General features: G+C 38.9%; 18 non-coding genes and 10 pseudogenes across 18 annotated transcripts; all 28 read left to right on the forward strand.

Annotated features, from left to right (window-relative positions):
* Positions 1-251: 251 nt before the first annotated feature.
* Positions 252-370, forward strand: LOC134315436 (5S ribosomal RNA; annotated as a pseudogene).
* Positions 371-662: 292 nt separating this feature from the next.
* Positions 663-781, forward strand: LOC134315356 (5S ribosomal RNA). Its single transcript, XR_010012509.1, has one exon. It is a non-coding gene; the product is annotated as a 5S ribosomal RNA (ribosomal RNA).
* Positions 782-1,117: 336 nt separating this feature from the next.
* On the forward strand, positions 1,118-1,236 carry LOC134315357 (5S ribosomal RNA). The gene has a single exon (XR_010012510.1). It is a non-coding gene; the product is annotated as a 5S ribosomal RNA (ribosomal RNA).
* A 371-nt stretch (positions 1,237-1,607) lies between these two features.
* On the forward strand, positions 1,608-1,726 carry LOC134315438 (5S ribosomal RNA; annotated as a pseudogene).
* Positions 1,727-2,030: 304 nt separating this feature from the next.
* On the forward strand, positions 2,031-2,149 carry LOC134315358 (5S ribosomal RNA). The gene has a single exon (XR_010012511.1). It is a non-coding gene; the product is annotated as a 5S ribosomal RNA (ribosomal RNA).
* A 423-nt stretch (positions 2,150-2,572) lies between these two features.
* LOC134315439 (5S ribosomal RNA) lies at positions 2,573-2,691 on the forward strand (annotated as a pseudogene).
* Positions 2,692-2,987: 296 nt separating this feature from the next.
* LOC134315359 (5S ribosomal RNA) lies at positions 2,988-3,106 on the forward strand. Its single transcript, XR_010012512.1, has one exon. It is a non-coding gene; the product is annotated as a 5S ribosomal RNA (ribosomal RNA).
* Positions 3,107-3,469: 363 nt separating this feature from the next.
* Positions 3,470-3,588, forward strand: LOC134315440 (5S ribosomal RNA; annotated as a pseudogene).
* A 292-nt stretch (positions 3,589-3,880) lies between these two features.
* LOC134315361 (5S ribosomal RNA) lies at positions 3,881-3,999 on the forward strand. The gene has a single exon (XR_010012513.1). It is a non-coding gene; the product is annotated as a 5S ribosomal RNA (ribosomal RNA).
* Positions 4,000-4,299: 300 nt separating this feature from the next.
* On the forward strand, positions 4,300-4,418 carry LOC134315571 (5S ribosomal RNA). Its single transcript, XR_010012640.1, has one exon. It is a non-coding gene; the product is annotated as a 5S ribosomal RNA (ribosomal RNA).
* A 296-nt stretch (positions 4,419-4,714) lies between these two features.
* On the forward strand, positions 4,715-4,833 carry LOC134315863 (5S ribosomal RNA). The gene has a single exon (XR_010012919.1). It is a non-coding gene; the product is annotated as a 5S ribosomal RNA (ribosomal RNA).
* Positions 4,834-5,121: 288 nt separating this feature from the next.
* On the forward strand, positions 5,122-5,240 carry LOC134315572 (5S ribosomal RNA). The gene has a single exon (XR_010012641.1). It is a non-coding gene; the product is annotated as a 5S ribosomal RNA (ribosomal RNA).
* Positions 5,241-5,659: 419 nt separating this feature from the next.
* Positions 5,660-5,778, forward strand: LOC134315441 (5S ribosomal RNA; annotated as a pseudogene).
* A 316-nt stretch (positions 5,779-6,094) lies between these two features.
* On the forward strand, positions 6,095-6,213 carry LOC134315362 (5S ribosomal RNA). Its single transcript, XR_010012514.1, has one exon. It is a non-coding gene; the product is annotated as a 5S ribosomal RNA (ribosomal RNA).
* A 304-nt stretch (positions 6,214-6,517) lies between these two features.
* On the forward strand, positions 6,518-6,636 carry LOC134315363 (5S ribosomal RNA). Its single transcript, XR_010012515.1, has one exon. It is a non-coding gene; the product is annotated as a 5S ribosomal RNA (ribosomal RNA).
* Positions 6,637-7,051: 415 nt separating this feature from the next.
* On the forward strand, positions 7,052-7,170 carry LOC134315442 (5S ribosomal RNA; annotated as a pseudogene).
* Positions 7,171-7,454: 284 nt separating this feature from the next.
* Positions 7,455-7,573, forward strand: LOC134315864 (5S ribosomal RNA). The gene has a single exon (XR_010012920.1). It is a non-coding gene; the product is annotated as a 5S ribosomal RNA (ribosomal RNA).
* Positions 7,574-7,845: 272 nt separating this feature from the next.
* Positions 7,846-7,964, forward strand: LOC134315574 (5S ribosomal RNA). The gene has a single exon (XR_010012642.1). It is a non-coding gene; the product is annotated as a 5S ribosomal RNA (ribosomal RNA).
* Positions 7,965-8,306: 342 nt separating this feature from the next.
* LOC134315775 (5S ribosomal RNA) lies at positions 8,307-8,425 on the forward strand. The gene has a single exon (XR_010012834.1). It is a non-coding gene; the product is annotated as a 5S ribosomal RNA (ribosomal RNA).
* Positions 8,426-8,780: 355 nt separating this feature from the next.
* On the forward strand, positions 8,781-8,899 carry LOC134315443 (5S ribosomal RNA; annotated as a pseudogene).
* A 284-nt stretch (positions 8,900-9,183) lies between these two features.
* Positions 9,184-9,302, forward strand: LOC134315865 (5S ribosomal RNA). The gene has a single exon (XR_010012921.1). It is a non-coding gene; the product is annotated as a 5S ribosomal RNA (ribosomal RNA).
* Positions 9,303-9,570: 268 nt separating this feature from the next.
* On the forward strand, positions 9,571-9,689 carry LOC134315575 (5S ribosomal RNA). Its single transcript, XR_010012643.1, has one exon. It is a non-coding gene; the product is annotated as a 5S ribosomal RNA (ribosomal RNA).
* A 311-nt stretch (positions 9,690-10,000) lies between these two features.
* Positions 10,001-10,119, forward strand: LOC134315776 (5S ribosomal RNA). Its single transcript, XR_010012835.1, has one exon. It is a non-coding gene; the product is annotated as a 5S ribosomal RNA (ribosomal RNA).
* Positions 10,120-10,602: 483 nt separating this feature from the next.
* On the forward strand, positions 10,603-10,721 carry LOC134315444 (5S ribosomal RNA; annotated as a pseudogene).
* A 272-nt stretch (positions 10,722-10,993) lies between these two features.
* LOC134315492 (5S ribosomal RNA) lies at positions 10,994-11,110 on the forward strand (annotated as a pseudogene).
* Positions 11,111-11,396: 286 nt separating this feature from the next.
* LOC134315777 (5S ribosomal RNA) lies at positions 11,397-11,515 on the forward strand. Its single transcript, XR_010012836.1, has one exon. It is a non-coding gene; the product is annotated as a 5S ribosomal RNA (ribosomal RNA).
* A 347-nt stretch (positions 11,516-11,862) lies between these two features.
* On the forward strand, positions 11,863-11,981 carry LOC134315445 (5S ribosomal RNA; annotated as a pseudogene).
* Positions 11,982-12,281: 300 nt separating this feature from the next.
* On the forward strand, positions 12,282-12,400 carry LOC134315364 (5S ribosomal RNA). The gene has a single exon (XR_010012516.1). It is a non-coding gene; the product is annotated as a 5S ribosomal RNA (ribosomal RNA).
* Positions 12,401-12,459: the final 59 nt, after the last annotated feature.

Raw genomic sequence — 12,459 nt, forward strand, 5'->3', positions numbered from 1 at the left:
TATCTATCTATCTATCTATCTATCTATCTATCTATCTATCTATCTATCTATCTATCTATCTATCTATCTATCTATCTATCTATCTATCTATCTATCTATCTATCTATCTATCTATCTATCTATCTATCTATCTATCTATCTATCTATCTATCTATGAAAGGCCTACCAATGTAATTCCAGCCCAGATAGCTGGCTAGCACTCAGATAGCTGGCTGACTAGCTATAACAGGCCTTTAAATCCAGCTTCTTTCGCTTACGGCCAAACCACCTTGGGAACGCCTGAACTCGTCCGATCTCAGAAACCAAGCAGGGTTGGGCTCAGTCAGTACCTAGATGGGAGACTGCCTGGGAATACTGAGTGCTGTAAGCTTTTTATTTTTGAGTTTCAGCCCCATTCATGAAGTGTCATTTAGCAGTTAGCTAGCATAATAAAGGATCTATCTATCTATCTATCTATCTATCTATCTATCTATCTATCTATCTATCTATCTATCTATCTATCTATCTATCTATCTATCTATCTATCTATCTATCTATCTATCTATCTATCTATTTATCTAATCTATGAAAGGCCTTCCAATGTAATTCCAGCCCAGATAGCTGGCTAGCACTCAGATAGCTGGCTGACTAGCTATAACAGGCCTTTAAATCCAGCTTCTTTCGCTTACGGCCAAACCACCTTGGGAATGCCTGATCTCGTCCGATCTCAGAAGCCAAGCAGGGTTGGGCTCAGTCAGTACCTAGATGGGAGACTGCCTGGGAATACTGAGTGCTGTAAGCTTTTTATTTTTGAGTTTCAGCCCCATTCATGAAGTGTCATTTAGCAGTTAGCTAGCATAATAAAGGATCTATCTATCTATCTATCTATCTATCTATCTATCTATCTATCTATCTATCTATCTATCTATCTATCTATCTATCTATCTATCTATCTATCTATCTATCTATCTATCTATCTATCTATCTATCTATCTATCTATCTATCTATCTATCTATCTATCTATCTATTTATCTAATCTATGAAAGGCCTTCCAATGTAATTCCAGCCCAGATAGCTGGCTAGCACTCAGATAGCTGGCTGACTAGCTATAACAGGCCTTTAAATCCAGCTTCTTTCGCTTACGGCCAAACCACCTTGGGAATGCCTGATCTCGTCCGATCTCAGAAGCCAAGCAGGGTTGGGCTCAGTCAGTACCTAGATGGGAGACTGCCTGGGAATACTGAGTGCTGTAAGCTTTTTATTTTTGAGTTTCAGCCCCATTCATGAAGTGTCATTTAGCAGTTAGCTAGCATAATAAAGGATCTATCTATCTATCTATCTATCTATCTATCTATCTATCTATCTATCTATCTATCTATCTATCTATCTATCTATCTATCTATCTATCTATCTATCTATCTATCTATCTATCTATCTATCTATCTATCTATCTATCTATCTATCTATCTATCTATCTATCTATCTATCTATCTATCTATCTATCTATCTATCTATCTATCTATCTATCTATGAAAGGCCTACCAATGTAATTCCAGCCCAGATAGCTGGCTAGCACTCAGATAGCTGGCTGACTAGCTATAACAGGCCTTTAAATCCAGCTTCTTTCGCTTACGGCCAAACCACCTTGGGAACGCCTGAACTCGTCCGATCTCAGAAACCAAGCAGGGTTGGGCTCAGTCAGTACCTAGATGGGAGACTGCCTGGGAATACTGAGTGCTGTAAGCTTTTTATTTTTGAGTTTCAGCCCCATTCATGAAGTGTCATTTAGCAGTTAGCTAGCATAATAAAGGATCTATCTATCTATCTATCTATCTATCTATCTATCTATCTATCTATCTATCTATCTATCTATCTATCTATCTATCTATCTATCTATCTATCTATCTATCTATCTATCTATCTATCTATCTATCTATCTATTTATCTAATCTATGAAAGGCCTTCCAATGTAATTCCAGCCCAGATAGCTGGCTAGCACTCAGATAGCTGGCTGACTAGCTATAACAGGCCTTTAAATCCAGCTTCTTTCGCTTACGGCCAAACCACCTTGGGAATGCCTGATCTCGTCCGATCTCAGAAGCCAAGCAGGGTTGGGCTCAGTCAGTACCTAGATGGGAGACTGCCTGGGAATACTGAGTGCTGTAAGCTTTTTATTTTTGAGTTTCAGCCCCATTCATGAAGTGTCATTTAGCAGTTAGCTAGCATAATAAAGGATCTATCTATCTATCTATCTATCTATCTATCTATCTATCTATCTATCTATCTATCTATCTATCTATCTATCTATCTATCTATCTATCTATCTATCTATCTATCTATCTATCTATCTATCTATCTATCTATCTATCTATCTATCTATCTATCTATCTATCTATCTATCTATCTATCTATCTATCTATCTATCTATCTATCTATCTATCTATCTATCTATCTATCTATCTATCTATCTATCTATCTATCTATCTATCTATCTATGAAAGGCCTACCAATGTAATTCCAGCCCAGATAGCTGGCTAGCACTCAGATAGCTGGCTGACTAGCTATAACAGGCCTTTAAATCCAGCTTCTTTCGCTTACGGCCAAACCACCTTGGGAACGCCTGAACTCGTCCGATCTCAGAAACCAAGCAGGGTTGGGCTCAGTCAGTACCTAGATGGGAGACTGCCTGGGAATACTGAGTGCTGTAAGCTTTTTATTTTTGAGTTTCAGCCCCATTCATGAAGTGTCATTTAGCAGTTAGCTAGCATAATAAAGGATCTATCTATCTATCTATCTATCTATCTATCTATCTATCTATCTATCTATCTATCTATCTATCTATCTATCTATCTATCTATCTATCTATCTATCTATCTATCTATCTATCTATCTATCTATTTATCTAATCTATGAAAGGCCTTCCAATGTAATTCCAGCCCAGATAGCTGGCTAGCACTCAGATAGCTGGCTGACTAGCTATAACAGGCCTTTAAATCCAGCTTCTTTCGCTTACGGCCAAACCACCTTGGGAATGCCTGATCTCGTCCGATCTCAGAAGCCAAGCAGGGTTGGGCTCAGTCAGTACCTAGATGGGAGACTGCCTGGGAATACTGAGTGCTGTAAGCTTTTTATTTTTGAGTTTCAGCCCCATTCATGAAGTGTCATTTAGCAGTTAGCTAGCATAATAAAGGATCTATCTATCTATCTATCTATCTATCTATCTATCTATCTATCTATCTATCTATCTATCTATCTATCTATCTATCTATCTATCTATCTATCTATCTATCTATCTATCTATCTATCTATCTATCTATCTATCTATCTATCTATCTATCTATCTATCTATCTATCTATCTATCTATCTATCTATCTATCTATCTATCTATCTATGAAAGGCCTACCAATGTAATTCCAGCCCAGATAGCTGGCTAGCACTCAGATAGCTGGCTGACTAGCTATAACAGGCCTTTAAATCCAGCTTCTTTCGCTTACGGCCAAACCACCTTGGGAACGCCTGAACTCGTCCGATCTCAGAAACCAAGCAGGGTTGGGCTCAGTCAGTACCTAGATGGGAGACTGCCTGGGAATACTGAGTGCTGTAAGCTTTTTATTTTTGAGTTTCAGCCCCATTCATGAAGTGTCATTTAGCAGTTAGCTAGCATAATAAAGGATCTATCTATCTATCTATCTATCTATCTATCTATCTATCTATCTATCTATCTATCTATCTATCTATCTATCTATCTATCTATCTATCTATCTATCTATCTATCTATCTATCTATCTATTTATCTAATCTATGAAAGGCCTTCCAATGTAATTCCAGCCCAGATAGCTGGCTAGCACTCAGATAGCTGGCTGACTAGCTATAACAGGCCTTTAAATCCAGCTTCTTTCGCTTACGGCCAAACCACCTTGGGAATGCCTGATCTCGTCCGATCTCAGAAGCCAAGCAGGGTTGGGCTCAGTCAGTACCTAGATGGGAGACTGCCTGGGAATACTGAGTGCTGTAAGCTTTTTATTTTTGAGTTTCAGCCCCATTCATGAAGTGTCATTTAGCAGTTAGCTAGCATAATAAAGGATCTATCTATCTATCTATCTATCTATCTATCTATCTATCTATCTATCTATCTATCTATCTATCTATCTATCTATCTATCTATCTATCTATCTATCTATCTATCTATCTATCTATCTATCTATCTATCTATCTAATCTATGAAAGGCCTTCCAATGTAATTCCAGCCCAGATAGCTGGCTAGCACTCAGATAGCTGGCTGACTAGCTATAACAGGCCTTTAAATCCAGCTTCTTTCGCTTACGGCCAAACCACCTTGGGAACGCCTGATCTCGTCCGATCTCAGAAGCCAAGCAGGGTTGGGCTCAGTCAGTACCTAGATGGGAGACCGCCTGGGAATACTGAGTGCTGTAAGCTTTTTATTTTTTGGTTTCAGCCCCATTCATGAAGTGTCATTTAGCTGTTAGCTAGCATAATAAAGTATCTATCTATCTATCTATCTATCTATCTATCTATCTATCTATCTATCTATCTATCTATCTATCTATCTATCTATCTATCTATCTATCTATCTATCTATCTATCTATCTATCTATCTATCTATCTATCTAATCTATGAAAGGCCTTCCAATGTAATTGCAGCCCAGATAGCTGGCTAGCACTCAGATAGCTGGCTGACTAGCTATAACAGGCCTTTAAATCCAGCTTCTTTCGCTTACGGCCAAACCACCTTGGGAACGCCTGATCTCGTCCGATCTCAGAAGCCAAGCAGGGTTGGGCTCAGTCAGTACCTAGATGGGAGACTGCCTGGGAATACTGAGTGCTGTAAGCTTTTTATTTTTGAGTTTCAGCCCCATTCATGAAGTGTCATTTAGCAGTTAGCTAGCATAATAAAGGATCTATCTATCTATCTATCTATCTATCTATCTATCTATCTATCTATCTATCTATCTATCTATCTATCTATCTATCTATCTATCTATCTATCTATCTATCTATCTATCTATCTATCTATCTAATCTATGAAAGGCCTTCCAATGTAATTCCAGCCCAGATAGCTGGCTAGCACTCAGATAGCTGGCTGACTAGCTATAACAGGCCTTTAAATCCAGCTTCTTTCGCTTACGGCCAAACCACCTTGGGAACGCCTGATCTCGTCCGATCTCAGAAGCCAAGCAGGGTTGGGCTCAGTCAGTACCTAGATGGGAGACCGCCTGGGAATACTGAGTGCTGTAAGCTTTTTATTTTTTGGTTTCAGCCCCATTCATGAAGTGTCATTTAGCTGTTAGCTAGCATAATAAAGTATCTATCTATCTATCTATCTATCTATCTATCTATCTATCTATCTATCTATCTATCTATCTATCTATCTATCTATCTATCTATCTATCTATCTATCTATCTATCTATCTATCTATCTATCTATCTATCTATCTATCTATCTATCTATCTATCTATCTATCTATCTATCTATCTATCTATCTATCTATCTATCTATCTATCTATCTATCTATCTATCTATCTATCTATCTATCTATCTATCTATCTATCTATCTATCTATGAAAGGCCTACCAATGTAATTCCAGCCCAGATAGCTGGCTAGCACTCAGATAGCTGGCTGACTAGCTATAACAGGCCTTTAAATCCAGCTTCTTTCGCTTACGGCCAAACCACCTTGGGAACGCCTGAACTCGTCCGATCTCAGAAACCAAGCAGGGTTGGGCTCAGTCAGTACCTAGATGGGAGACTGCCTGGGAATACTGAGTGCTGTAAGCTTTTTATTTTTGAGTTTCAGCCCCATTCATGAAGTGTCATTTAGCAGTTAGCTAGCATAATAAAGGATCTATCTATCTATCTATCTATCTATCTATCTATCTATCTATCTATCTATCTATCTATCTATCTATCTATCTATCTATCTATCTATCTATCTATCTATCTATCTATCTATCTATCTATCTATCTATCTATCTATCTATCTATTTATCTAATCTATGAAAGGCCTTCCAATGTAATTCCAGCCCAGATAGCTGGCTAGCACTCAGATAGCTGGCTGACTAGCTATAACAGGCCTTTAAATCCAGCTTCTTTCGCTTACGGCCAAACCACCTTGGGAATGCCTGATCTCGTCCGATCTCAGAAGCCAAGCAGGGTTGGGCTCAGTCAGTACCTAGATGGGAGACTGCCTGGGAATACTGAGTGCTGTAAGCTTTTTATTTTTGAGTTTCAGCCCCATTCATGAAGTGTCATTTAGCAGTTAGCTAGCATAATAAAGGATCTATCTATCTATCTATCTATCTATCTATCTATCTATCTATCTATCTATCTATCTATCTATCTATCTATCTATCTATCTATCTATCTATCTATCTATCTATCTATCTATCTATCTATCTATCTATCTATTTATCTAATCTATGAAAGGCCTTCCAATGTAATTCCAGCCCAGATAGCTGGCTAGCACTCAGATAGCTGGCTGACTAGCTATAACAGGCCTTTAAATCCAGCTTCTTTCGCTTACGGCCAAACCACCTTGGGAATGCCTGATCTCGTCCGATCTCAGAAGCCAAGCAGGGTTGGGCTCAGTCAGTACCTAGATGGGAGACTGCCTGGGAATACTGAGTGCTGTAAGCTTTTTATTTTTGAGTTTCAGCCCCATTCATGAAGTGTCATTTAGCAGTTAGCTAGCATAATAAAGGATCTATCTATCTATCTATCTATCTATCTATCTATCTATCTATCTATCTATCTATCTATCTATCTATCTATCTATCTATCTATCTATCTATCTATCTATCTATCTATCTATCTATCTATCTATCTATCTATCTATCTATCTATCTATCTATCTATCTATCTATCTATCTATCTATCTATCTATCTATCTATCTATCTATCTATCTATCTATCTATCTATCTATCTATCTATCTATCTATCTATCTATCTATCTATGAAAGGCCTACCAATGTAATTCCAGCCCAGATAGCTGGCTAGCACTCAGATAGCTGGCTGACTAGCTATAACAGGCCTTTAAATCCAGCTTCTTTCGCTTACGGCCAAACCACCTTGGGAACGCCTGAACTCGTCCGATCTCAGAAACCAAGCAGGGTTGGGCTCAGTCAGTACCTAGATGGGAGACTGCCTGGGAATACTGAGTGCTGTAAGCTTTTTATTTTTGAGTTTCAGCCCCATTCATGAAGTGTCATTTAGCAGTTAGCTAGCATAATAAAGGATCTATCTATCTATCTATCTATCTATCTATCTATCTATCTATCTATCTATCTATCTATCTATCTATCTATCTATCTATCTATCTATCTATCTATCTATCTATCTATCTATCTATCTAATCTATGAAAGGCCTTCCAATGTAATTGCAGCCCAGATAGCTGGCTAGCACTCAGATAGCTGGCTGACTAGCTATAACAGGCCTTTAAATCCAGCTTCTTTCGCTTACGGCCAAACCACCTTGGGAACGCCTGATCTCGTCCGATCTCAGAAGCCAAGCAGGGTTGGGCTCAGTCAGTACCTAGATGGGAGACTGCCTGGGAATACTGAGTGCTGTAAGCTTTTTATTTTTGAGTTTCAGCCCCATTCATGAAGTGTCATTTAGCAGTTAGCTAGCATAATAAAGGATCTATCTATCTATCTATCTATCTATCTATCTATCTATCTATCTATCTATCTATCTATCTATCTATCTATCTATCTATCTATCTATCTATCTATCTATCTATCTAATCTATGAAAGGCCTTCCAATGTAATTCCAGCCCAGATAGCTGGCTAGCACTCAGATAGCTGGCTGACTAGCTATAACAGGCCTTTAAATCCAGCTTCTTTCGCTTACGGCCAAACCACCTTGGGAACGCCTGATCTCGTCCGATCTCAGAAGCCAAGCAGGGTTGGGCTCAGTCAGTACCTAGATGGGAGACCGCCTGGGAATACTGAGTGCTGTAAGCTTTTTATTTTTTGGTTTCAGCCCCATTCATGAAGTGTCATTTAGCTGTTAGCTAGCATAATAAAGTATCTATCTATCTATCTATCTATCTATCTATCTATCTATCTATCTATCTATCTATCTATCTATCTATCTATCTATCTATCTATCTATCTATCTATCTATCTATCTATCTATCTATCTATCTATCTATCTATCTATCTATCTATCTATCTATCTATCTATCTATAAAAGGCCTTCCAATGTAAATCCAGCCCAGATAGCTGGCTAGCACTCAGATAGCTGGCTGACTAGCAGATAGCTGGCTGACTAGCTATAACAGGCCTTTAAATCCAGCTTCTTTCGCTTACGGCCAAACCACCTTGGGAACGCCTGATCTCGTCCGACCTCAGAAGCCAAGCAGGGTTGGGCTCAGTCAGTACCTAGATGGGAGACCGCCTGGGAATACTGAGTGCTGTAAGCTTTTTATTTTTTGGTTTCAGCCCCATTCATGAAGTGTCATTTAGCTGTTAGCTAGCATAATAAAGTATCTATCTATCTATCTATCTATCTATCTATCTATCTATCTATCTATCTATCTATCTATCTATCTATCTATCTATCTATCTATCTATCTATCTATCTATCTATCTATCTATCTATCTATCTATCTATCTATCTATCTATCTATCTATCTATCTATCTATCTATCTATCTATCTATCTATCTATCTATCTATCTATGAAAGGCCTACCAATGTAATTCCAGCCCAGATAGCTGGCTAGCACTCAGATAGCTGGCTGACTAGCTATAACAGGCCTTTAAATCCAGCTTCTTTCGCTTACGGCCAAACCACCTTGGGAACGCCTGAACTCGTCCGATCTCAGAAACCAAGCAGGGTTGGGCTCAGTCAGTACCTAGATGGGAGACTGCCTGGGAATACTGAGTGCTGTAAGCTTTTTATTTTTGAGTTTCAGCCCCATTCATGAAGTGTCATTTAGCAGTTAGCTAGCATAATAAAGGATCTATCTATCTATCTATCTATCTATCTATCTATCTATCTATCTATCTATCTATCTATCTATCTATCTATCTATCTATCTATCTATCTATCTATCTATCTATCTATCTATCTATCTAATCTATGAAAGGCCTTCCAATGTAATTGCAGCCCAGATAGCTGGCTAGCACTCAGATAGCTGGCTGACTAGCTATAACAGGCCTTTAAATCCAGCTTCTTTCGCTTACGGCCAAACCACCTTGGGAACGCCTGATCTCGTCCGATCTCAGAAGCCAAGCAGGGTTGGGCTCAGTCAGTACCTAGATGGGAGACTGCCTGGGAATACTGAGTGCTGTAAGCTTTTTATTTTTGAGTTTCAGCCCCATTCATGAAGTGTCATTTAGCAGTTAGCTAGCATAATAAAGGATCTATCTATCTATCTATCTATCTATCTATCTATCTATCTATCTATCTATCTATCTATCTATCTATCTATCTATCTATCTATCTATCTATCTATCTATCTAATCTATGAAAGGCCTTCCAATGTAATTCCAGCCCAGATAGCTGGCTAGCACTCAGATAGCTGGCTGACTAGCTATAACAGGCCTTTAAATCCAGCTTCTTTCGCTTACGGCCAAACCACCTTGGGAACGCCTGATCTCGTCCGATCTCAGAAGCCAAGCAGGGTTGGGCTCAGTCAGTACCTAGATGGGAGACCGCCTGGGAATACTGAGTGCTGTAAGCTTTTTATTTTTTGGTTTCAGCCCCATTCATGAAGTGTCATTTAGCTGTTAGCTAGCATAATAAAGTATCTATCTATCTATCTATCTATCTATCTATCTATCTATCTATCTATCTATCTATCTATCTATCTATCTATCTATCTATCTATCTATCTATCTATCTATCTATCTATCTATCTATCTATCTATCTATCTATCTATCTATCTATCTATCTATAAAAGGCCTTCCAATGTAAATCCAGCCCAGATAGCTGGCTAGCACTCAGATAGCTGGCTGACTAGCTATAACAGGCCTTTAAATCCAGCTTCTTTCGCTTACGGCCAAACCACCTTGGGAACGCCTGATCTCGTCCGACCTCAGAAGCCAAGCAGGGTTGGGCTCAGTCAGTACCTAGATGGGAGACCGCCTGGGAATACTGAGTGCTGTAAGCTTTTTATTTTTTGGTTTCAGCCCCATTCATGAAGTGTCATTTAGCTGTTAGCTAGCATAATAAAGTATCTATCTATCTATCTATCTATCTATCTATCTATCTATCTATCTATCTATCTATCTATCTATCTATCTATCTATCTATCTATCTATCTATCTATCTATCTATCTATCTATCTATCTATCTATCTATCTATCTATCTATCTATCTATCTATCTATCTATCTATCTATCTATCTATCTATCTATCTATCTATCTATCTATCTATCTATCTATCTATCTATCTATCTATCTATCTATCTATCTATCTATCTATCTATCTATCTATCTATCTATCTATCTATCTATCTATCTATCTATCTATCTATCTATCTATCTATCTATCTATGAAAGGCCTACCAATGTAATTCCAGCCCAGATAGCTGGCTAGCACTCAGATAGCTGGCTGACTAGCTATAACAGGCCTTTAAATCCAGCTTCTTTCGCTTACGGCCAAACCACCTTGGGAACGCCTGAACTCGTCCGATCTCAGAAACCAAGCAGGGTTGGGCTCAGTCAGTACCTAGATGGGAGACTGCCTGGGAATACTGAGTGCTGTAAGCTTTTTATTTTTGAGTTTCAGCCCCATTCATGAAGTGTCATTTAGCAGTTAGCTAGCATAATAAAGGATCTATCTATCTATCTATCTATCTATCTATCTATCTATCTATCTATCTATCTATCTATCTATCTATCTATCTATCTATCTATCTATCTATCTATCTATCTATCTAATCTATGAAAGGCCTTCCAATGTAATTCCAGCCCAGATAGCTGGCTAGCACTCAGATAGCTGGCTGACTAGCTATAACAGGCCTTTAAATCCAGCTTCTTTCGCTTACGGCCAAACCACCTTGGGAACGCCTGATCTCGTCCGATCTCAGAAGCCAAGCAGGGTTGGGCTCAGTCAGTACCTAGATGGGAGACCGCCTGGGAATACTGAGTGCTCAGCCCCATTCATGAAGTGTCATTTAGCTGTTAGCTAGCATAATAAAGTATCTATCTATCTATCTATCTATCTATCTATCTATCTATCTATCTATCTATCTATCTATCTATCTATCTATCTATCTATCTATCTATCTATCTATCTATCTATCTATCTATCTATCTATCTATCTATCTATCTATCTATCTATCTATAAAAGGCCTTCCAATGTAAATCCAGCCCAGATAGCTGGCTAGCACTCAGATAGCTGGCTGACTAGCTATAACAGGCCTTTAAATCCAGCTTCTTTCGCTTACGGCCAAACCACCTTGGGAACGCCTGATCTCGTCCGACCTCAGAAGCCAAGCAGGGTTGGGCTCAGTCAGTACCTAGATGGGAGACCGCCTGGGAATACTGAGTGCTGTAAGCTTTTTATTTTTTGGTTTCAGCCCCATTCATGAAGTGTCATTTAGCTGTTAGCTAGCATAATAAAGTATCTATCTATCTATCTATCTATCTATCTATCTATCTATCTATCTATCTATCTATCTATCTATCTATCTATCTATCTATCTATCTATCTATCTATCTATCTATCTATCTATCTATCTATCTATCTATCTATCTATCTATCTATCTATCTATCTATCTATCTATCTATCTATCTATCTATCTATCTATGAAAGGCCTACCAATGTAATTCCAGCCCAGATAGCTGGCTAGCACTCAGATAGCTGGCTGACTAGCTATAACAGGCCTTTAAATCCAGCTTCTTTCGCTTACGGCCAAACCACCTTGGGAACGCCTGAACTCGTCCGATCTCAGAAACCAAGCAGGGTTGGGCTCAGTCAGTACCTAGATGGGAGACTGCCTGGGAATACTGAGTGCTGTAAGCTTTTTATTTTTGAGTTTCAGCCCCATTCATGAAGTGTCATTTAGCAGTTAGCTAGCATAATAAAGGATCTATCTATCTATCTATCTATCTATCTATCTATCTATCTATCTATCTATCTATCTATCTATCTATCTATCTATCTATCTATCTATCTATCTATCTATCTATCTATCTATCTATCTATCTATCTATTTATCTAATCTATGAAAGGCCTTCCAATGTAATTCCAGCCCAGATAGCTGGCTAGCACTCAGATAGCTGGCTGACTAGCTATAACAGGCCTTTAAATCCAGCTTCTTTCGCTTACGGCCAAACCACCTTGGGAATGCCTGATCTCGTCCGATCTCAGAAGCCAAGCAGGGTTGGGCTCAGTCAGTACCTAGATGGGAGACTGCCTGGGAATACTGAGTGCTGTAAGCTTTTTATTTTTGAGTTTCAGCCCCATTCATGAAGTGTCATTTAGCAGTTAGCTAGCATAA

Source organism: Trichomycterus rosablanca, chromosome 5, assembly GCF_030014385.1.
Source record: "Trichomycterus rosablanca isolate fTriRos1 chromosome 5, fTriRos1.hap1, whole genome shotgun sequence".
Classification (NCBI taxonomy): Eukaryota; Metazoa; Chordata; class Actinopteri; order Siluriformes; family Trichomycteridae; genus Trichomycterus; species Trichomycterus rosablanca.